At 37.4% G+C, this 21,693-nt stretch overlaps 1 protein-coding gene across 5 annotated transcripts in view; it reads right to left on the reverse strand.

The window, feature by feature from the left end:
- Window positions 1–21,693, reverse strand: part of gse1b (Gse1 coiled-coil protein b) — a 212,204-nt gene that overhangs the window by 38,706 nt on the left and 151,805 nt on the right. Inside the window, exon 1 of one of the 5 annotated variants that reach the window (XM_042774997.1) lies at window positions 8,679–8,865. The exons of the other annotated variants lie outside the window; for them this stretch is intronic. The gene's annotated coding sequence lies outside the window, so the exon portion shown is untranslated. Of the gene's footprint in view, window positions 1–8,678; window positions 8,866–21,693 lie in introns of those variants that run through there. 5 annotated transcript variants of the gene reach the window in all.

The following is a 21,693-nucleotide window of genomic DNA, read 5'->3' on the forward strand; positions in this document are numbered from 1 at the left end:
CTCAGGCTGATAAGACAAGGTCCGGGCATGTGTGTGTCTTATCTCCGGCTTCAGTGCCACTCTTGTTGCATTTGTTTAACCATGTCTTATCGCCACCAGAGGGATTACAGCAGCTACTATCAAACACTGCTGCTGTGTTCTCAACGCTTGCGTCTGGGGCCAAAACTGCTTTTATATCACAATGTCACACAGACAAACCAGCTCAAATCCACCGAGTCGTCCATCCAGTGTCCCCTAAAAACCAAGGACAACCAAAAGACCCCACAATTTAACAACATGAAATCTGTTTACTCTCTGAATAAACGTCTCTTTCTATTTGTTATACAGGCATTAATATAGGCATATAATAATCATATATATATAAACACGTTTTTGAAGAGTGTCATATTTGGTCATTCAACTTTCCTAAAAACCTAAAAATGCCATGTCCTTACTTGTTTTGTGAAAGCAGTGATAACTCTCTGTTTTAAACTACAGTGGCAAAATTTTAGATGTTTGAACTCATTCATTTGTGTGTCATCCCTCAAAAAGCCAGTCTCGTTAAATGCTCTAATTTTTTACTGTACTTTACAGCTTGCAATTAACCTTGTGAATCTACTTTAAGACTTAGACAGTTTGGTCAAAATGATTATCCTCTGATTATATGCAAAAAAAAAAAAAAAAAAAAAAAGGTAAATGCTTCATGGGAAAATACATAAACATCAAAATAAGTACTGAAATCACAATATGTGCTTTTTTCTATGAGGCAGCTCTAGAAAATGTTTTGTTTCGTAAACTTTCATCCAAACGTTATAACGTTGTTTGCCTCAGCAGATGTAATGAAGGCAGCTTAATATTCTAGCAAATCGTGCAGTTATGCTGCACTATGTTGTCTTCAGAGCAATAAGCTTCTGTTTACTGTTGTATTACACCATATCAAATTCCCCTTTGAAAACATGATTTCTCTGGCATGTTTTAGTGACACACAACACTGCTGAGTCTGATACGGAGGTGCTGTTAAAAGGTCTGGTTTCCAGGTCGCAGATGCTGAATGCTGCAACATGTCGAGGCCGATCTGGTGTCAAAGATAACATCAGATAACAGCTGTAAGCCGGGGACGCCCGTCACCGCCCGCCCTGAATATTACCCAGCATGCCTAAGCATTTGCATATGCAGGGCTATGGCTGTGTTTGACTAAGGCGGATAGGCAAATCAGAGTAGACTCTCTCCGTGAGCTGAGGTCGTCACGAGATTGAACGATATGTAACTGACGGTTGCTTGAGTATGCGTGTGGTCTGTTGTGTGACTGCCTTGTAGCTACAGCTTGCACAGGAAGTGCTCACTTAGCTAGTTTATATTCATACCTACGCTATGTGGTTTGGTACAGCCACACAAAATGAGAAAATAAATGTGTGTGCTCAGTGTAGTCAAACACAACCCCCAGAGGGCACTATCACACATACAGGTGAAGACTACATGAGGGGGAAAAGATCAGAAGACAGTGTGAAACTAGAAACATAACCATATAAAAGAGCTTTTGGTTACAATCCCTCCCTTCTCATGTTTACTAATTTACATCAGAGAACATGAAGGCAGGTGTTATGAGAGCAAATGGTTATGTCTCTAGTTTTTTGTCATTTATGCTGTTCATATAACAGCTGACATTTAATGGTTGTATGAGTGAAAGTAAAACGCATTGCATCCTATCAAATACATGCAAACTGTAGCTATCTGTTAAGACTCATCACAGAACATCAAACACAAATGCAGAGAAGAAAAGAGGAAGTCTGTCAAAAGTATACTGAAAGTGCCTCGTGGTTAACAAAAAACAGCGAGGCTGGAGGTGTGAAATATACAAAAATATTTCCACTGCAGAAAGCTCATCTGCTTGCATTTCACTGTACTCAAAGTGGCATTTTTAGCATTATCACTAATTACTGCTTTGTGTTTCCAAACACTTTTTTGTATATACGGAGTAAAAACTGTGCAAATTAGGTTTAATTTCTACACATATCTCAGGGATGTCCAATACTGCTCCGGTAAGTCCACCTTCCTCCAGGGTTTATTTCTAACCCTAATTAAACACACTTGGACCAGCTAATCAAGGTCTTAAAGGTCATCCTTCAAGCCATCTGTGACTTGTTTGTGCGAGGCTTCTGGTGTCATCCATTTACAGTTACTTTAGGGGCCCTATTTTAACGATCTAAGTGCATGGTTTAAAGCGCACGGTGCAGGTGTACAAGCTGTACAAAAACAGTCTGTTATGCTGCTTGATATTTCTCGTAATTTGTTATCATATTGTTTTATCATCATAATCATAAACATAAACCAGCTCAAAATCCACCGAGTCGTCCATCCAGTGTCCCCTAAAAACCAAGGACAACCAAAAGACCCCACAATTTAACAACATGAAATCTGTTTACTCTCTGAATAAACGTCTCTTTCTATTTGTTATATATATATATCAGGCATTAACAATCATTTTGGCAAACACGTTTTAAAGAGTGTCATATTTGGTCATTCAACTTTCCTAAAAACCTAAAAATGCCATGTCCTTACTTGTTTTGTGAAAGCAGTGATAACTCTCTGTTTTAAACTACAGTGGCAAAATTTTAGATGTTTGAACTCATTCATTTGTGTCATCCCTCAAAAAGCCAGTCTCGTTAAATGCTCTAATTTTTTACTGTACTTTACAGCTTGCAATTAACCTTGTGAATCTACTTTAAGACTTAGACAGTTTGGTCAAAATGATTATCCTCTGATTATATGCAAAAAAAAAAAAAAAAAAAAAATAGGTAAACCCTTCATGGGAAAATACATAAACATCAAAATAAGTACTGAAATCACAATATGTACTTTTTTCTATGAGGCAGCTCTAGAAAAGGTTTTGTTTCGTAAACTTTCATCCAAACGTTATAACGTTGTTTGCCTCAGCAGATGTAATGAAGGCAGCTTAATATTCTAGCAAATCGTGCAGTTATGCTGCACTATGTTGTCTTCAGAGCAATAAGCTTCTGTTTACTGTTGTATTACACCCATATCAAATTCCCCTTTGAAAACATGATTTCTCTGGCATGTTTTAGTGACACACAACACTGCTGAGTCTGATACGGAGGTGCTGTTAAAAGGTCTGGTTTCCAGGTCGCAGATGCTGAATGCTGCAACATGTCGAGGCCGATCTGGTGTCAAAGATAACATCAGATAACAGCTGTAAGCCGGGGACGCCCGTCACCGCCCGCCCTGAATATTACCCAGCATGCCTAAGCATTTGCATATGCAGGGCTATGGCTGTGTTTGACTAAGGCGGATAGGCAAATCAGAGTAGACTCTCTCCGTGAGCTGAGGTTGTCACGAGATTGAACGATATGTAACTGACGGTTGCTTGAGTATGCGTGTGGTCTGTTGTGTGACTGCCTTGTAGCTACAGCTTGCACAGGAAGTGCTCACTTAGCTAGTTTATATTCATACCTACGCTATGTGGTTTGGTACAGCCACACAAAATGAGAAAATAAATGTGTGGTGCTCAGAGTAGTCAAACACAACCCCCAGAGGGCACTATCACACATACAGGTGAAGACTACATGAGGGGGAAAAGATCAGAAGACAGTGTGAAACTAGAAACATAACCATATAAAAGAGCTTTTGGTTACAATCCCTCCCTTCTCATGTTTACTAATTTACATCAGAGAACATGAAGGCAGGTGTTATGAGAGCAAATGGTTATGTCTCTAGTTTCTTGTCATTTATGCTGTTCATATAACAGCTGACATTTAATGGTTGTATGAGTGAAAGTAAAAACGCATTGCATCCTATCAAATACATGCAAACTGTAGCTATCTGTTAAGACTCATCACAGAACATCAAACACAAATGCAGAGAAGAAAAGAGGAAGTCTGTCAAAAGTATACTGAAAGTGCCTCGTGGTTAACAAAAAACAGCGAGGCTGGAGGTGTGAAATATACAAAATATTTCCACTGCAGAAAGCTCATCTGCTTGCATTTCACTGTACTCAAAGTGGCATTTTTAGCATTATCACTAATTACTGCTTTGTGTTTCCAAACACTTTTTTGTATATACGGAGTAAAAACTGTGCAAATTAGGTTTAATTTCTACACATATCTCAGGGATGTCCAATACTGCTCCGGTAAGTCCACCTTCCTCCAGGGTTTATTTCTAACCCTAATTAAACACACTTGGACCAGCTAATCAAGGTCTTAAAGGTCATCCTTCAAGCCATCTGTGACTTGTTTGTGCGAGGCTTCTGGTGTCATCCATTTACAGTTACTTTAGGGGCCCTATTTTAACGATCTAAGTGCATGGTTTAAAGCGCACGGCGCAGGTGTACAAGCTGTACAAAAACAGTCTGTTATGCTGCTTGATATTTCTCGTAATTTGTTATCATATTGTTTTTATCATCATAATCATAAACATAAACCAGCTCAAATCCACCGAGTCGTCCATCCAGTGTCCCCTAAAAAACCAAGGACAACCAAAAGACCCCACAATTTAACAACATGAAATCTGTTTACTCTCTGAATAAACGTCTCTTTCTATTTGTTATATTTATATATATATCAGGCTATAAACATCATTTTGGCAAAAACACGTTTTTTTTAAAGAGTGTCATATTTGGTCATTCAACTTTCCTAAAAACCTAAAAATGCCATGTCCTACTTGTTTTGTGAAAGCAGTGATAACTCTCTGTTTTAAACTACAGTGGCAAAATTTTAGATGTTTGAACTCATTCATTTGTGTCATCCCTCAAAAAGCCAGTCTCGTTAAATGCTCTAATTTTTTACTGTACTTTACAGCTTGCAATTAACCTTGTGAATCTACTTTAAGACTTAGACAGTTTGGTCAAAATGATTATCCTCTGATTATATGCAAAAAAAAAAAAAAAAAAAAAATAGGTAAACCCTTCATGGGAAAATACATAAACATCAAAATAAGTACTGAAATCACAATATGTACTTTTTTCTATGAGGCAGCTCTAGAAAATGTTTTGTTTCGTAAACTTTCATCCAAACGTTATAACGTTGTTTGCCTCAGCAGATGTAATGAAGGCAGCTTAATATTCTAGCAAATCGTGCAGTTATGCTGCACTATGTTGTCTTCAGAGCAATAAGCTTCTGTTTACTGTTGTATTACACCATATCAAATTCCCCTTTGAAAACATGATTTCTCTGGCATGTTTTTAGTGACACACAACACTGCTGAGTCTGATACGGAGGTGCTTTTAAAAGGTCTGGTTTCCAGGTCGCAGATGCTGAATGCTGCAACATGTCGAGGGCCGATCTGGTGTCAAAAAGATAACATCAGATAACAGCTGTAAGCCGGGGACGCCCGTCACCGCCCGCCCTGAATATTACCCAGCATGCCTAAGCATTTGCATATGCAGGGCTATGGCTTTTTGTGTTGACTAAGGCGGATAGGCAAATCAGAGTAGACTCTCTCCGTGAGCTGAGGTCGTCACGAGATTGAACGATATGTAACTGACGGTTGCTTGAGTATGCGTGTGGTCTGTTGTGTGACTGCCTTGTAGCTACAGCTTGCACAGGAAGTGCTCACTTAGCTAGTTTATATTCATACCTACGCTATGTGGTTTGGTACAGCCACACAAAATGAGAAAATAAATGTGTGTGCTCAGTGTAGTCAAAAACACAACCCCCAGAGGGCACTATCACACATACAGGTGAAGACTACATGAGGGGGAAAAGATCAGAAGACAGTGTGAAACTAGAAACATAACCATATATAAAAGAGCTTTTGGTTACAATCCCTCCCTTCTCATTTTTACTAATTTACATCAGAGAACATGAAGGCAGGTGTTATGAGAGCAAATGGTTATGTCTCTAGTTTCTTGTCATTTATGCTGTTCATATAACAGCTGACATTTAATGGTTGTATGAGTGAAAGTAAAACGCATTGCATCCTATCAAATACATGCAAACTGTAGCCATCTGTTAAGACTCATCACAGAACATCAAACACAAATGCAGAGAAGAAAAGAGGAAGTCTGTCAAAAGTATACTGAAAGTGCCTCGTGGTTAACAAAAAACAGCGAGGCTGGAGGTGTGTGAAATATACAAAATATTTCCACTGCAGAAAGCTCATCTGCTTGCATTTCACTGTACTCAAAGTGGCATTTTTAGCATTATCACTAATTACTGCTTTGTGTTTCCAAACACTTTTTTGTATATACGGAGTAAAAACTGTGCAAATTAGGTTTAATTTCTACACATATCTCAGGGATGTCCAATACTGCTCCGGTAAGTCCACCTTCCTCCAGGGTTTATTTCTAACCCTAATTAAACACACTTGGACCAGCTAATCAAGGTCTTAAAGGTCATCCTTCAAGCCATCTGTGACTTGTTTGTGCGAGGCTTCTGGTGTCATCCATTTACAGTTACTTTAGGGGCCCTATTTTAACGATCTAAGTGCATGGTTTAAAGCGCACGGTGCAGGTGTACAAGCTGTACAAAAACAGTCTGTTATGCTGCTTGATATTTCTCGTAATTTGTTATCATATTGTTTTATCATCATAATCATAAACTCTATGGTTTGTAGCCCAAACAGTTTTACCTTTTACTGCACTTTGTTATTCTTCTAGCAATTTACATATCTCCTGATGAATCAGAAGTCTCACACATTCACAGAAAAAAAAAAACGCTTACTTCCATGTTGCAAAATAAGTATGACATGAGAAGGTCTCAACTGATATAGGCATCCCATTTTCTAGATACAGTATCAGCCAGAGAAAAAAATCCAATCTGCTTGCAATGTGTGATATACTATGTGAAGGGACATAGAGGGTCATGTGCTCAGAGACCACAGGACACGGATGAGAGTGCTCGTTTCGTTCCAAGAGGATAAATGCTAAGCGTTACATAAAAAAAGGAGCAAGAGGGAGGGGACAAGGGTTCGAGAGGGCAGCAGGGGGTGTCTGTGAGCTTTTCAGCGGGGGTTTGCCCTTTGCAACGGCCCACAGCAGACAGGTGCTTTACGACATGTTGACACAGCTGCTCTGCCACTTCCTGTTGATCCTTCTACACAATACCGTCGACAAGCATGAGGACCCCCACGCGGGCACCCAAAGAGAATACCCATCCCAATTATTTCAGAAAATCTGTTGTCCAAAAGAAGGACTTTTAGAAGTAAAATGAAACCATGGCACTTGGCAGGAACACAGCCTCATTACAAACAAAACTGCCTGCGGTTCTGGTGTACATCTCATCAAGAAAGCTGCTCCGAAGTGGTGTTCCGCACCCCTTCGTAGTGCCTCAGAGTAAGGTCACGGCTTTGAGAGTTAGTCAAATGTGAGTTCAAAAAAAAGGCAAATGTGCCGTGCCTCCTCCGGCATAGGGCTATGAAAACACATGCAAACGCAGGGGTGTGTTAGTGACCGCTCTACTGGAAGTCTTTTCAAGGATTTGGCTGTGATGAGGACATGCAAAACTGGGTCAGTCTTTTTCTTTAGGCGTTGAATGTAAACACCAGAGAATACAGCGGCAGGCTTAATTACTTTTACAAGTTCCACAGCTGCCTTGTACTGCCGACAAACTGTCATTACGTTCAAAAAGTGATAAGTGGCATTACAACAGCACAGGACAGTTATTAGACATTGGAAAAAAGGAATAAATAAAACCAGAAGAGACACTGCTTCCCAAAAAACAAACAAATAACTAAGCATTTACCAAATTATGTACTGCTGAAACTATTGTGGTAGGCCTTTATGTACACAACAGTAGAAGCATGCGAAAGAAAACAGATTACTTGACCAGGATGCTTTTCAAGAACGTTAAACTAGGATATGTAAATGAATTAACTCAATAACACAGCCTTATATGTCCATGAGAGCGTGTCTAATCTGTCATACGACATGCCTAAATCTCCAGCACATGCATATCCTGCATGAATGGATATTATGATACTATTTCTCAGCCTGTATATGATAAGGGCACATGAGCCAAAAGCTCAGGTATGTATGTATGTATGTATGTATGTAGCCTATAAATAAATAAAGGCATGGGTTTTTGGATAGATAGATAGATAGATAGATAGATAGATAGATAGATAGATAGATAGATAAAACACTTATAAAAGAATATAAAATCAGTAGGTTTATTAGAGACACCACCATTTACGCAATGAATTTGTAATGAGCATGAATAAGCTTACTGTTATTGATATATGATAATTGCGAATGCCGCGAGCAGAATATCTGGGCTGTGTTTCAAATCCTTGTAAACTACCTAGAAAGCTGCATTTTGGGACATAGTAGCATCATCAGTCGCTGACTCATGACGCCCTGAATTGCTGCTGTCTAGAAAGGGAATTGACTAGGTTTTGAGACACAGCCCTGGTTATGACTCTAATAATCACTACTAACACATATGCTTATTTTCAGAAAGAATAAAAGCAGTTAGTTGCTATTGAAATAAATGTTTATTTGTCCGCGTAATAAAAGCAAACACACACACACACACACACACACACACACACACACACACTAAACAATACACGCACGCACGCTCGCGCGCGCGCCAGCTCGCACACACAATACACACGCACGCTCTTGTCGAGCGCTGACTCTCTTTATACTGCTACGGTTCCTTCTCTTTCCCTTATATAAAGCCATTATTTACACTATGAGTCTTTTAAGGCGCTATAATAAATACATAAATATGTAATCTTCTCACCTGTAAAGAAAGTAAAATCCTATTTCCGTTTTATAAATGGAAAAAAGACGCGTTTATCCATCGTTTCACAGCGCTCGGCAGTACATTGTTGACACACTCGTCGACGGAAAGCCGAGCGGAGCCGGTGAGGGGAGGAGCTTCCTGTCTGCTGTGGGCAGGGCTTACGTGAGGAGTTTCCCGCCTCAGGAGAACGACGTAACCAATCCTCCTACATCAAGTGGAGTGCGTGACTGCATGCTACGTAGCTACGTCAGCGTGACTAAATTGATATTCATGAGATAACGCTTTAGCATAGTAAAGAGAAGGGGGAGGGGTAACGTGCACCTGCTCTGAGGGGTCGGGCGGACCCCACATTAAGTGCCACTGTTTCGAATTAAATTCTCTTCATACAAAAAGAGGAATACCAACAGCAGAACAAAAAAAGTACACTAAACGGTGGACAAGTATGTGATTATAATTTATGGAGTCTACTCTATTACATTTTACGCAATATATACGTTACAATATAACTTTCCATAAAGATGCTTTGAAACAATACGTATTGTGATAAGCGCAATACAAATTAATTTGACTTGCAGTGAGATTAGGTGAAATGAGCAGCAGGGGGCAGCACATCCTCTCCCCCATCAGGGATTCTCAATTCAGAAGTGTTCATAAGCTCTTTTAGGGACACTGTCAGTGACATTACAGCATTTTGAGTGCACACTCTTTCTCATATCAAAGATATGCATTCAATACAGCAACTGAATAGTAACTCTAAACATCTGACATCCTGAAATTTTAAGAATTGCAAAGTTATAAAACTGGGAGCAACCTCCAAAACCGACAAGGAATCTGCTTGGTGTCCATCGACATCTCAACTAGCTACATCAGATTCATTGGAAAGATGCCATCTTCATACAGTCTTCACAGTCTTACTAGTGAACAGCATGGCTTTGTGATTCCATCAGCTTCAAACTAGCACTAACCAGCATGAACAGCAAAAGTTGTTTTTAGCAGGGCATATACCTCCTTTAGATCACATTAAGACCATCACTGTCTTATCTGCTTGTCAGCTACTGCTATGACAGGAGCATATCTATTTTCCAGTGTTCTTCTGAAGTTTAGAGGCGTTTGGCATTTAATGTAAGGTTCATTACCACCACCAGCTGGTAAGGAGTGTGAATCAGATTTAATAGCCTTTCTCTTTATTGAACTGTGAACAAAACGATTCTTTTATATTTTGAATTCCTTTTCAAAACATTTGTTAATTCAAGATTTGTTTTATTTTTATAAAGTTTCCATTTCCATTTCCCTATTCTGCACAGTGTAACAGTTAACCTAACCCTAAGCCTAACCCTGGGAACATAGGACCCTTTGTCATGTTTTCATTATTTGCCATAAACCTGGGGAAAATAGAACACTTTGCTATGTTCATAATTGACCTATTGGTAAGCCCCCCTTAGTTACTGTTGCGAACAAACAAACAGAGTTGCTAGCTGGATTTCAATGACAGATGTCAGTGTGAAACCTTAATCCCAAGATGTTTTTGATAAATTTTGGACACAGAAGGACCACCATTCAAGAGGGACTTAAATATGCCATAGAGGGATATGTAAAAGATTTAAAAATAAATATTGTGGGTATTCATTTGGAAGCAAGGGTTTACAGATCACAATGCAAACGGGAGAAGCCTCATGTTACGGTTGTCATGATGGCAGACAACAACATCCAGGATCAACATTGTTCATGCACCTCAGGGTAAAAGTTATTAACTTTAAAATTAAAGTTAATATACATTTAACCAGTTTAATATGGAGAGGCACTGAAATGTAGACCTACGTTTATGAGTTTTTGACCTACGCTGTATGATGTTCGATTTTTTTTTTGTTCCATTTTTGTAGCACAAACACCATCAAACCACTGAGAGTTATGGCGCTGAAACCTAAAGATGTCAGAGTTCCGGTCCCAGTGCAACTGATACTCAACTACCATAGACTCATCTGCTTTTGATGAAAGGGGCTTACTGATAGGTCAATTGCCAAAGCAAACTGGGAAACACAGGACCCTGGAAATATAGGACCCTTGGAACAAAGGAACATAGGAAACATAGGAAAACAACATCTGGTGGCTGTGAGTATCTGCCATTTTACTTCTGCTCTATCCTGAAGGTATAAGAGCAGTACCAGAACAATTAAATACTTAGCAGAGAAGGAAAATTTGATGTTATTGTTGATGTTATTGTAAATGCAAATGTAAATGTTGATGTTATTGAACTGCTTGTGCTTTTGCATTTGTGATGGGGCCATGCCCTATAGCCTTTTCTCTTTTTGCAAGTGGATTAGAGAGAGAAAATATGAGGCTGTCTTTCACTGTGACATTCCAGGGAGCCACCCACTTCTCAAGCAACTTGTCTTGTCAAAACATTAGAACACTCTCCTGAGCAACAGATCCTCTGTGTGAGTATATGTGTGTAAACAAAAGATGTCAGCTTGCTCATCTATGTGAAAAGCCTTTAGCCTTTGTGTCGCCAAGGAGAGCAGGTTCAGCTAACGACATAATCCTGAGAAATGTAGCATGCTATGCTACAGCTTTAATCTTCTATCTGCATGCCTGCAGGACAGCCACAACAACCAGAAATGGGAAGATTACTTTAAAAATGTATTCAGTACAAATTACTAATTACCAGGTCCAGATGGATTCTTGAGACTTTTTCCCTCATATTTTCTATGCTGATGTTTCTGAAGAATCTGTGAAATGGATTTAAACATGAGAAAATGAACTCTTGTTGGTTGCTTAACCCAAAAAGGACATGTGTGCCCCCCCGCCTTTTTTTTTTTTGGACTTTCCATACCATGATCATGTGAATAATTTTTTTCTTATTTAGTTTGTTTTAGAGAAATGGAGTGTATGCATTTGATGGCTATGTGCGAGAATGTTACAGACCCATGTCACCTACAACATTATTCTCCTCTGATGAAGACAGCCTAATTTATTTTGTTTGTTACACACACTGAACATTTGAATCCTACAAGCAAGCCCTTGCTTCTCAAGCCAGCATGTCTGTAACACAGCATCAAAAGCCAGAGAAAGAGTGGTCATAATGTACGCGAAGCAGGCTAATTCTTTATGACATTAAACATTCATGACCTGATGGATGCTGTTAGGATGTTTTCCAAAAACACGCATTTACATTTCATATTTCACAGTGTAAAGTGGAGTTCATCTCAGCCTGGGGTCTGAAGTGTCAGAATCACCCCACACATTCTGTAATTTAGATCCATCTGTCTCTTTCTTGCTCTGGCCTGGGGCAGCTTTCTCTTAATTTAATAAAGGGCTTAAGCTTCAACCCACTTTTGAAGGATCTTACTACTATTAAATTCATTACAATACATCACCCACTGGAGACAAGGCTGTGGGCAGTGAGTGGGCCCTGAATGAATGAATTAATGAAGAACTCAAAAGAAAGAGAGAATATCTGCCTCTGATCTAACCTGCTACAGAAACCTCATGTCAAATCTATACATAAAGGTAGCAATCTTCTTATCATATATAATTTAAAGCTTAACCCTGGGTCAATGCCTTTTTAACTCAGAGTTAAGGCCATAATTTTCAAAGAGAGGTATCACTCTAGGTTAATTAGCTCTGTGTCTAAATCAATGTTAATCACCTTTTAAATATATGCAAATTAAGTCAACGAGCTTTAACCCAGGGTTTACAAATGTGCAGTTTGAAATATGGAAATTACTGTATGCTACCAAGAATTAATTACTAACCCAGAACAAATGAACAGTGTAAAATATGAACATTAAAAATAAATACATTAAAAATATGTTAAAAAGGACATTTTTAAATGCCTTGTGCATTCAGGCGTTGTAGTGGAATGTAGTTCAGTGTAGATAGTATCACTGATTTTAATGGATTCAATTTGTTTATGACCAATAGAAAAGCTTTCTTATAAAGCAATACACTGATGAGGATGCAAAACATTTTGCCATTGCTACAGATACAGAATGTGTGCTTGTAAAGGTAAGACATGAAGGCTTTAGCCTCTGTTGCATCTCAGCTAACACAGACCATCTATTCCCGCTGGATGCTCATCATCAAAGACCTGCCGACCTTCCTCTACAAACATACACACAGTGAACTGGCTCACTGTTTGTCTTTATCTTTATAACATCGAACAGCTTTCAGAGTCTTTCATGTCTGTAGTACAGCTCAGGCAAGATTTGGCTTTTTTCAGACACATACGGACACAGCAGGCTTTCAGCAGAGATTTGGATCATTCATCACCCAATATGACACACAGTTTGACCTCAGGGTCATAAGGTCATGACAGACGGTCAAAGACAGAGTGGAGGAAGAGGCAGACTTTCTGTGGTGGGCAGCAAGAGCAGACTACAGTTCAGTGAATGCTTTAAAATCAGACGGATAGCCAGCACTGCAAATATTAAAGAGTGAATTTAACTCCCTCAGAATTCAAATTAAAATTTACCCAGTGTACTGTATATATGGATACCACTAGTAAAGTGTTAAACTAACACTTTTGAAAGAGTTAACATTAATACTCTTGACAGTGTTACTAAGAAACTCTAAAAATGTACAAATAAACCCACAAAACAATACACGTTTCCTTTTTTTTATTGAAACATTGTCAGTCTTTTTCCTGCATCAAAATATCTTCACATTCAGTGTTTTCAATACATGTAAAGAACATGTTCTTACAACAATTAAAACATCACACAAACATATTCTTATTATGTTTTAATGTCATAAGGTTTATAATGCTTACATTTATCAGCTTAAACAACAGCATGTCATTCATTACCATCCATGCTGAATGCATGTTAATGCTCACTGAGAAAAGTCTTTGCTAATGGCATTTGGCACGACGAGATGCGTTTCTCTGCAGTTTTCAGACAAGCAAGATATCCACTTACACTTGCAGCTTCACAAATGTGCTTCTGTAAAAATGAAAAAAAAAAAAAAGGATAATTTTACATTTATTTATCAGGTGAAATGTCAGAGACAAGTATCAATTACTATACAAAAATAGTTCACCCAGAACTGATTTTTTTTTATACTTAATGTGGTTCCACACCTGTAGGACCTTCTGTCTTCTGAGGAACACAAATATATATAATATATACACAAATATATACAAACAAAAAAACTAATGTCTTACATGGCATCTGTGGAACAGCATGAGTATAAGTAAACAACAGTTCAGCTGAACAATTTGTTTTCAGGGATAGTTCACCCCAAAATAAAAATGATGTCATCATTTACTCACCCTTGTGTTGTTCTCATGCCATATGCCTTTCTTTCCTTTTAGGTCCAAAATTTCCTTCTTCCTTTTCTTTTTTAAAAGTCCCACACTTGCTTGTCCATATAATGTCAGTATATGGCGATAAACATCAACTTTTTATAAAAAAAACACACAAAAGTTTCACAGTGTGGTCCCATGCTACACGTGCTTCATAATACAAGAGATCTCACCCCAAACCACAAAGTAAAATCAAAAAAAAACTCAAATTCAACACATAATACATCAAATATCACCACGACTCACCCAGTAAAAGCACACAACTTCATGTCCATTAGACTCTATTAGTTCAGTTCACTATGATTCACCCAGGAAATGCACACAAGTTGTGAAAAATCCAGATTAATACAAATGCGGCATGAAATATAACCTATGTGCTTTCTTCTCTGAGGTAAATATATCTGCTGTGCTCGTCGCAACAGGAAGTTATCACGTCAGTGAAGAAAATTCAACTCAGTGAACAAAATTCTAATTTTAGGGGGATTTTTTAGGTGTTGTTTTTTCATGTCGCATTTTTATTAATCTTGATTTTTCACAACTTGTGTGCATTTCCTGGGTGAATCAGAGTGAACTGCGGTGCTAATGGAGTCTCATGAATGCGCAGTCATGCACAGAGACAAACCGCCAAGTCAGGATATTTGCTAAATAATATGTTAAATAATATGTTTGTTTTTCACCAGACCTTATCGTATACCCGCAGAACACTTGGAATATATAGCATGTGTAGCATGGCACCATTCTGTGATACTTTTGCGTCTTGTTTAACAGCTTGATTTCGATCACCATAAACTGACATTATAAGGACAAGAATGTTTAGGACTTTTTTTTTTTTTTTTGTGGTCCGAAAAAGAAAGAAAGTCATAAGGCATTAGAGCAACACAAGGGTCAGTAAATGATGACTCAATTTTCATTTTTGGGTGAACTTTACTTTTAAAGCAGTGGTTCCCAATCTTGCCCATTTTAGATGTCTCCCTATTCAAACACACCTGATTCAACTCATCAGCTCATTGGTGAAGACTCCAAGACAGTGGTCTCCAACCCTGCTCCTGGAGAGCTGCTGTCCTACAGATTTCAGCTCCAACCCTAATCAAACACACCTGAACCAGCCTATCAAGGTGTTCAGGGCTACTTGATAATTACAGACAGGTGTGCTGGAGCAGAGTCTGCAGTACGGTAGCTCTCCAGGAGCAGGGTTGGAGATCCCTGCTCCAAGACCTCAAATGTGTGTGTCAGATAAGAGAGACACCAAAAATGTGCAGTGTTGGGGGTTCTCCAGGACCAGGATTTGGAACCATTGTTTTAAAGTGATAGTTCACCCCAAAATAATAATTCTGTCATTAATTACTTACCCTCATGTCGTTCCAAACCCGTAAGACCTTAGTTCATATTCGGAACACAAATTAAGATTTTTTGATGAACTCTGAGAGCTCTCTGACCCTCCATAGACAGCAAGGGAACTACCATGATCAAGAAACAGAAACGTAGTAAGGACATTGTTAAAATAGTCCATGTGACATCAGTGGACATCAACTGTAATTTTATGAAGCTATGAGAATACATTTTGTGTGCAAAGAAAATAACGACTTTATTCAACAATTCTTATCCCCCGAGTCACCCTGTGCCTCCATTAATGAGAGTATGATGCATGTGCTGAGCCTTGTTAACGTGCAGAGGAATGCACACGCATGAGTCGTGGTACGCTCATTAATGGTGGCAGACATTAAGCAGAAAAGAAGAAATCGTTGTAAAAAAATGTTATTTTTGTTTTCTTAGCGCACAAAAAGTATTCTTGTAAATTCATAAAATTATGGTTGAACCACTGATGTCACATGGACCATTTTAACGATGTCCTTACTATGTTTCTGTGCCTTGACCATGGTAGTACCCTTGCTGTCTATGGGGCAGAAAGCTCTTGGATTTCATCAAAAATATCTTAATTTTTGCAAAGATAAACAAAGGTCTATATTCTGGTCTCATCTGCATGTCTTTTAGCATCACTGTCTTACTACACTAAACCAGCATTTTAAAATGCTACAAAACTGTTCAAGCTTCCAGGGATTTAATTTTAGTTGTCATTTGTTGAAATAAATACAAAATACAGTGTGCTTGTGTGCTGAATGTGACCCACAATCTCTGATTCTCCTCCATGGCCATGGAAAAATTTATATTTACAATGACAACAATTATACTTCATCATTAAAACGTTTCCAACAAAGAAATGGATCGACTTCTGTCATCTTGTTGAACAAATACTTTATAAAAGAGCTATTTTCAAATAAATTCAATGAAAACAGCACTCAAATCCAACATAGTGACACATCAACATCATGAAAACTCACAATTCACGCTTAATGAAACCACGAAATTTGGTCACGTGACACACAAGAACCAATGTCTGAAATTGCTATTTAGATTTGGTTAAACAACATTATAAATGAGGTAAAACACTTTTGGTGTTTCCATGGTAAAAGCGACCTCCGCGTCTGCACTGCATATCAATTCAAATGCATCTGTGAGAAACATTTAGGCGCGCGCAGCATATAAATATCATCAATTAATATTATTTTATAAAATATATATTGTAAATGAGGTGAAACACTTACTTCTGGTGTTTTCCTTGATAAAACCAAGTTCCCTGTCTGCTCCACATCGCGAGTGAAGTAAGATGTCTCTCTGAGAAAAAGTTTAGAAGCGCACAACACATAATTATCGCTATAAATCAATATGATGTTATGAAATATATATATTTTACATGAGGTAAAATAACTTCTTCTGGTGTTTCCCTTTTAAAAGCGATGTCCATGTCGATTCAAAGGCATCTGTGAGAAATGTTAGTCTCGTTTAACTGCACACAGCATATAAATATCATCATTACTTAATATTATTTTATAAAATACATATCGTAAATGAGGTAAAACACTTACTTTCAGTGTTTTCCTTGTTAAAACCAACTTGCCCATCTTCTCCGCACCGCGAGTGGAAGAAAAATTTTTTTCAGAAAAGTTTAGGCGCACACAGCACATAAATATCGTTATATAACGATATGATAATACAAATTGTGTATTAGATTAAACAGATTAAACACTTCATTTAGCTATTTTTCGTCCTTGTATGCTTTGCATCGCGAGTCAAAGAAAATGGCGTCTGTGAAGAATATTTCAGATGGGTTAGGCTTGCACATGAGCAAATTGAGCAAACATGACTAATTACACTCATCACTGTTAATAAGGGTGACTCTCCGTATTTAGTCCAGCCAGAGGGTGCTGTTTAAACTAGCTATAGTGTTAATCATTTAAAAATTCAACCCCACAACTTTACTAACTCTTTACTCTAAAAGTCCTTGACACTCGGATTTCAACACTGGATATTTTACTGTGAGGGGATGGGCTGGAAAGGCTAACTTTTGAGAGCTGTTTGCTAATTGTTGTTGTATTTACTGGACTGCCTTAGTAAATAGCCTGACAGAAAAATTATTGTAAGCGGCCATGGAGTGAAGAATAAATTTTTGCTTGATCTTTTCATAAGAGTTCATTATACTAAATGAAATGTTTATTTGAAGAACTCAGAAAGTCCTCCTCAAAGCAAAAACAACTTATTCTCTACTTTTGCAACTTTGTGAAATCAGCACAGGAACTCCTCCCCTGCAACACATTACACCTTCAGTCAACTCAAGAGTTAATTTACGTGTGCCCACAGTGAACACTGAAAGACATTCCCAACAGAGCACTGAATCCAGCAGTCACCATGAAAACAGACTCTGAGATGTAGCATCATACTTCATTGATGCAGAACTTTATGTTAATGACTGTGAACAAGGTTTATAAACCAGTCTTTGCTCACAAAGATAATACAGCTGAAGTTCATTTTTGAAATTCCATAAAAAGCTAATATAAATGAGATAAGAAAATGGTAAAGATTTATGAAGTAAAATAAACATTGTTTATGTCATCGTTTTGTAATTATAATATAATTCATAATCTTTGAGATTCTCATCAAATAGAAACACTTTCACACCAAATGACAAAACGAATTGGTTGCTCACATAAGACATGTTTGATTGTTGGTCAATGTACACATGCACTATACGGATGTCTTTGATGATGAATTCATTTGTTTTGAACTCAAGTCTCTGAAACCATTCTGTGATGTTTTTGTTAAACTGAATAATTTTAATTATTTAAAAATGAATCTGCAAATTAAGCTGGAATATTAGAAAGTATTTTGACAAAAGAAATATTATAGCCTTCTGTAATGACACATTTGTGAGTGAAGCTTTTCTTCAGTGCCTCTGTCACTCTCACACACACACACACACACACAGGTGCTTCTGTATTAATGTCAGACATTGCAGTAATGGCTGTCAGGACGGCTGACTCGACTATTACACTGCTTCTCTCTGCTCAGCCCTTCTATTGATTACAGTGCCATACACCACTGATCCAGCAAACCAACCGCGAACAGACACTGTCCCACACTCTCACTCACATCTGGAATGCACACTCACCCATTGGGATCATTTTTTTTGTTGTTGTTGAAGTCTGGCTGATTGTGATGTCACATACATGTAAAATGAATACTGTAATATTCACAATAGTAAGTTATCCTGCTATATGACCTAAGACATACCACACTAACTTCTTGTTAGATAGACCAAATATCTGAACATAACCTTTTACTGTCTTGATAAATAAATGGCACCTGGAATCTCAGTATTATGATCAAATTATCTACATATTAAATTGCATATACTGTAGTCATCACATGAATTGTGTAATGCAGTGATACATTTTATTTGACAACTTTGTCCTTACTTCTGTTACTGTCAGTTTTGGGATATTTTAGGTTAGTAGATAAATGCTTCCATCTGAAGTTATAAATCAGTCATGACTTGTTAGTCTATTTATAAACTTTCTGCATAATGCAAGGAGTCATGAATTAAAAACCAGCCATGGTTGATGATGTCTATGCTCACAGCACACACAAATGAACTGCACACCTGGAAACTGTCCAAACCATTCTTCTTCTTGTGTGCTACACTGTTGTTCAATTAATCATAGCCTGATCACTCAGTTCTAGTACTACAAAAACAGTCTGCTGCTGTCATTACCGGCCTGTCATTAGTACAGTGGATACTATAAAATCTTAAAAAGTGCTCAAATATCATGTGCAGTTGCATTTAGTTCACACGCACAGTTTTGTCCCTTAAATTAACTTAAAACTACTCTAAATCCAAAATATCATATGACTTAAAATCTAGCATACATAAAATAGTACATATGTAACTTGTATGAACTATTTTGTCTTGTGCAATAACCTTTCTTTAAAGGCCTGTGTGCGTGTACTGTATATGTGTATGTATTTGTGTGTTGATGGAGGACATTAATATAGCATTATAAAAGCAGAGTAAAAATGGCCACAGCTCAGTAATGTATCTCGAAAGTGTATTTCAAAATGTATAACTACATACTCCCAAAATGCCTTATTCTAAAATCAAAATCCATAACTTCTCATAATTTTTCAGGTGATTGGGTGTGTAGACTAAAAGCGCTCACTGGCTCCGCCCACAGAACAGATGGCCATCTGGATCCAAGGAACTGTTTTGGCCAAAGCAATTATTTGTCAAATTATAACATACCGCTGCATAATCTCCACCAGAATAACTCATACACGGGGGATTATGGGAGGTGTTTTAACTAGTGCTAGACAAATACAAGGGATGGGGAATAAATGTGAGGTATTTTCTGATGAACGCATTACCCCATATGACACATTAACATTTCATACAGTGGTGCTCAGTATTTTTCAAGGGCAGGGAAGCACAGATATCACTTATAAGTGGTAAAATATGTACTGAGATCTACTGTATCTGCAGTTTTGCTCATGAGAGCTGATTCTAAGTCTAAGACAGGATAAATTTATTGAAGGCTCAATGTCAATTGAACAATCAGATTCTTCTTCCCTGATGTTCCTCTCTCATAGACACCCAGTGAAGCACAGAATTTGTTCAAGACCCAGTTTGTTGTGTGTAGACCACTTGTCCAATAAAAATCAATCATTGCTCTATTAAAATCAATGGTACAGGAAGCAGGGCTTCAGGAATGGTTCTCTGGGCCAATGAATCCTACACACAGATTTGTGTAGAAAGATTACAGTTGATCCAGACAGCATAATATTTAGTTATATTTGCTAAAAAATAAATATAAATATAAATAAATATATTTATTTATTATTATTATTATTATTATTATTATTATTATTATTTTACAATGTATAGCACTGTGTTTCCCTACCTTTATTCACCCATGGCACACCACACTTCAAATAGCATATTAAAACTGGATATTATATTAAAAGCAATACTCATTTTTAATGTGAAACTTGAGCACAAGGTCATAGGTAGTTTTATGTTGTTGGTGATGATAAAACAACAAACTTACATGTGGTTGCTGTCGGCGGAAACCTTGTACGTCCAAAACCACTACCACTTTCAGGAAATGTAAAAACATAGCCTTTATTTTTTTTTATTTTTATTTTTTTATAATTAAACACCGCGTTGTCAGAGTAGGTATTGTGGCTTTATATATGATCAGACACTTGCATGTGCCTTTATAACATTAACATTTTATGAAAATCAAGCATGGTTTTTGACCAGAAAATGATGGCAATATGTGTTTTGTACTTCATTAACAGCTGCATCTGAGGCAGTAAGTGCATCATTTATGTGATAATAAAACATGAAGCTCTATGCACAGGATATATAAAACAGTATATTAGCTACACCTAGACGGCAAATGCTAAGACACTTCTCCGCTCTTCAAAAACACACACACACACAAAAAAACATTAGCCTTTATAGACATGGAGTTTCTGGAGTAAAGAAAAATCCTTTTTTTACCCTTTCATTGCGAATGAGCAGAGATCTGTCTCGAGACTGGGCATGGCACTTCATTCTAAATGGAGGCGGGTGGAGTTATGAGGTTTCAATAGTTTGAAGATCCAATGGCATTATGAGGTTTAGTCACAAATCTCCTTTGAATGCTTTTCTTTGGCTAAATATTTTCTTTGGCTAAATATTTTATAATAATAATAATAATAATAATAACAAAATATAATAGTGATAGAAAGCTTTGTTTTGACTACTGTACTGTACTGTATTTTTTGTAAAGTAAACAAAAAAAAAATTTTAATTATGTAAAAATTCAAATAATAAAAAATTCTAAAATTAATTGCTATTAACACTAGGAATGTAACGATCAACCGCATGAAACCGGTTGAAAATCGATTTAAATATGTGACGATTCAAATCGGTTGAGATTCTAAACAAATGGTGTAGGAGTTTATATAAATGTATATAAAGGGAACTTACTGTCTTTAGAAAAGTTAAGATGGTATTTTTTATTTTCATCTTGCCTCTGTATAATGCATATTAAAGTTCATAAGTGCAGCACTGCTTTGTTTACAGCAGAAACCAAGGATACACTTTAAGCACCGCCTGTTGGCAGAGAGTGAATCTGCATCTCATTCAGCTTGTCTGATGTTTCTGTTTTATGCAGATATTTTTTATGCATAGTTTCACAAAACTGAAGTCAAACCATTCTGCTTCAAATTACGAAATGATACAATCTTATTTAGATTAAAAACTGCTCATGTTGCATGGATGCAGCATCTTTGATTGAATCATGATTAAAATGCAGTGGTTGCCTCTCATTT

Source organism: Cyprinus carpio, chromosome A18 (assembly GCF_018340385.1).
Source record: "Cyprinus carpio isolate SPL01 chromosome A18, ASM1834038v1, whole genome shotgun sequence".
Taxonomy (NCBI): domain Eukaryota; kingdom Metazoa; phylum Chordata; class Actinopteri; order Cypriniformes; family Cyprinidae; genus Cyprinus; species Cyprinus carpio.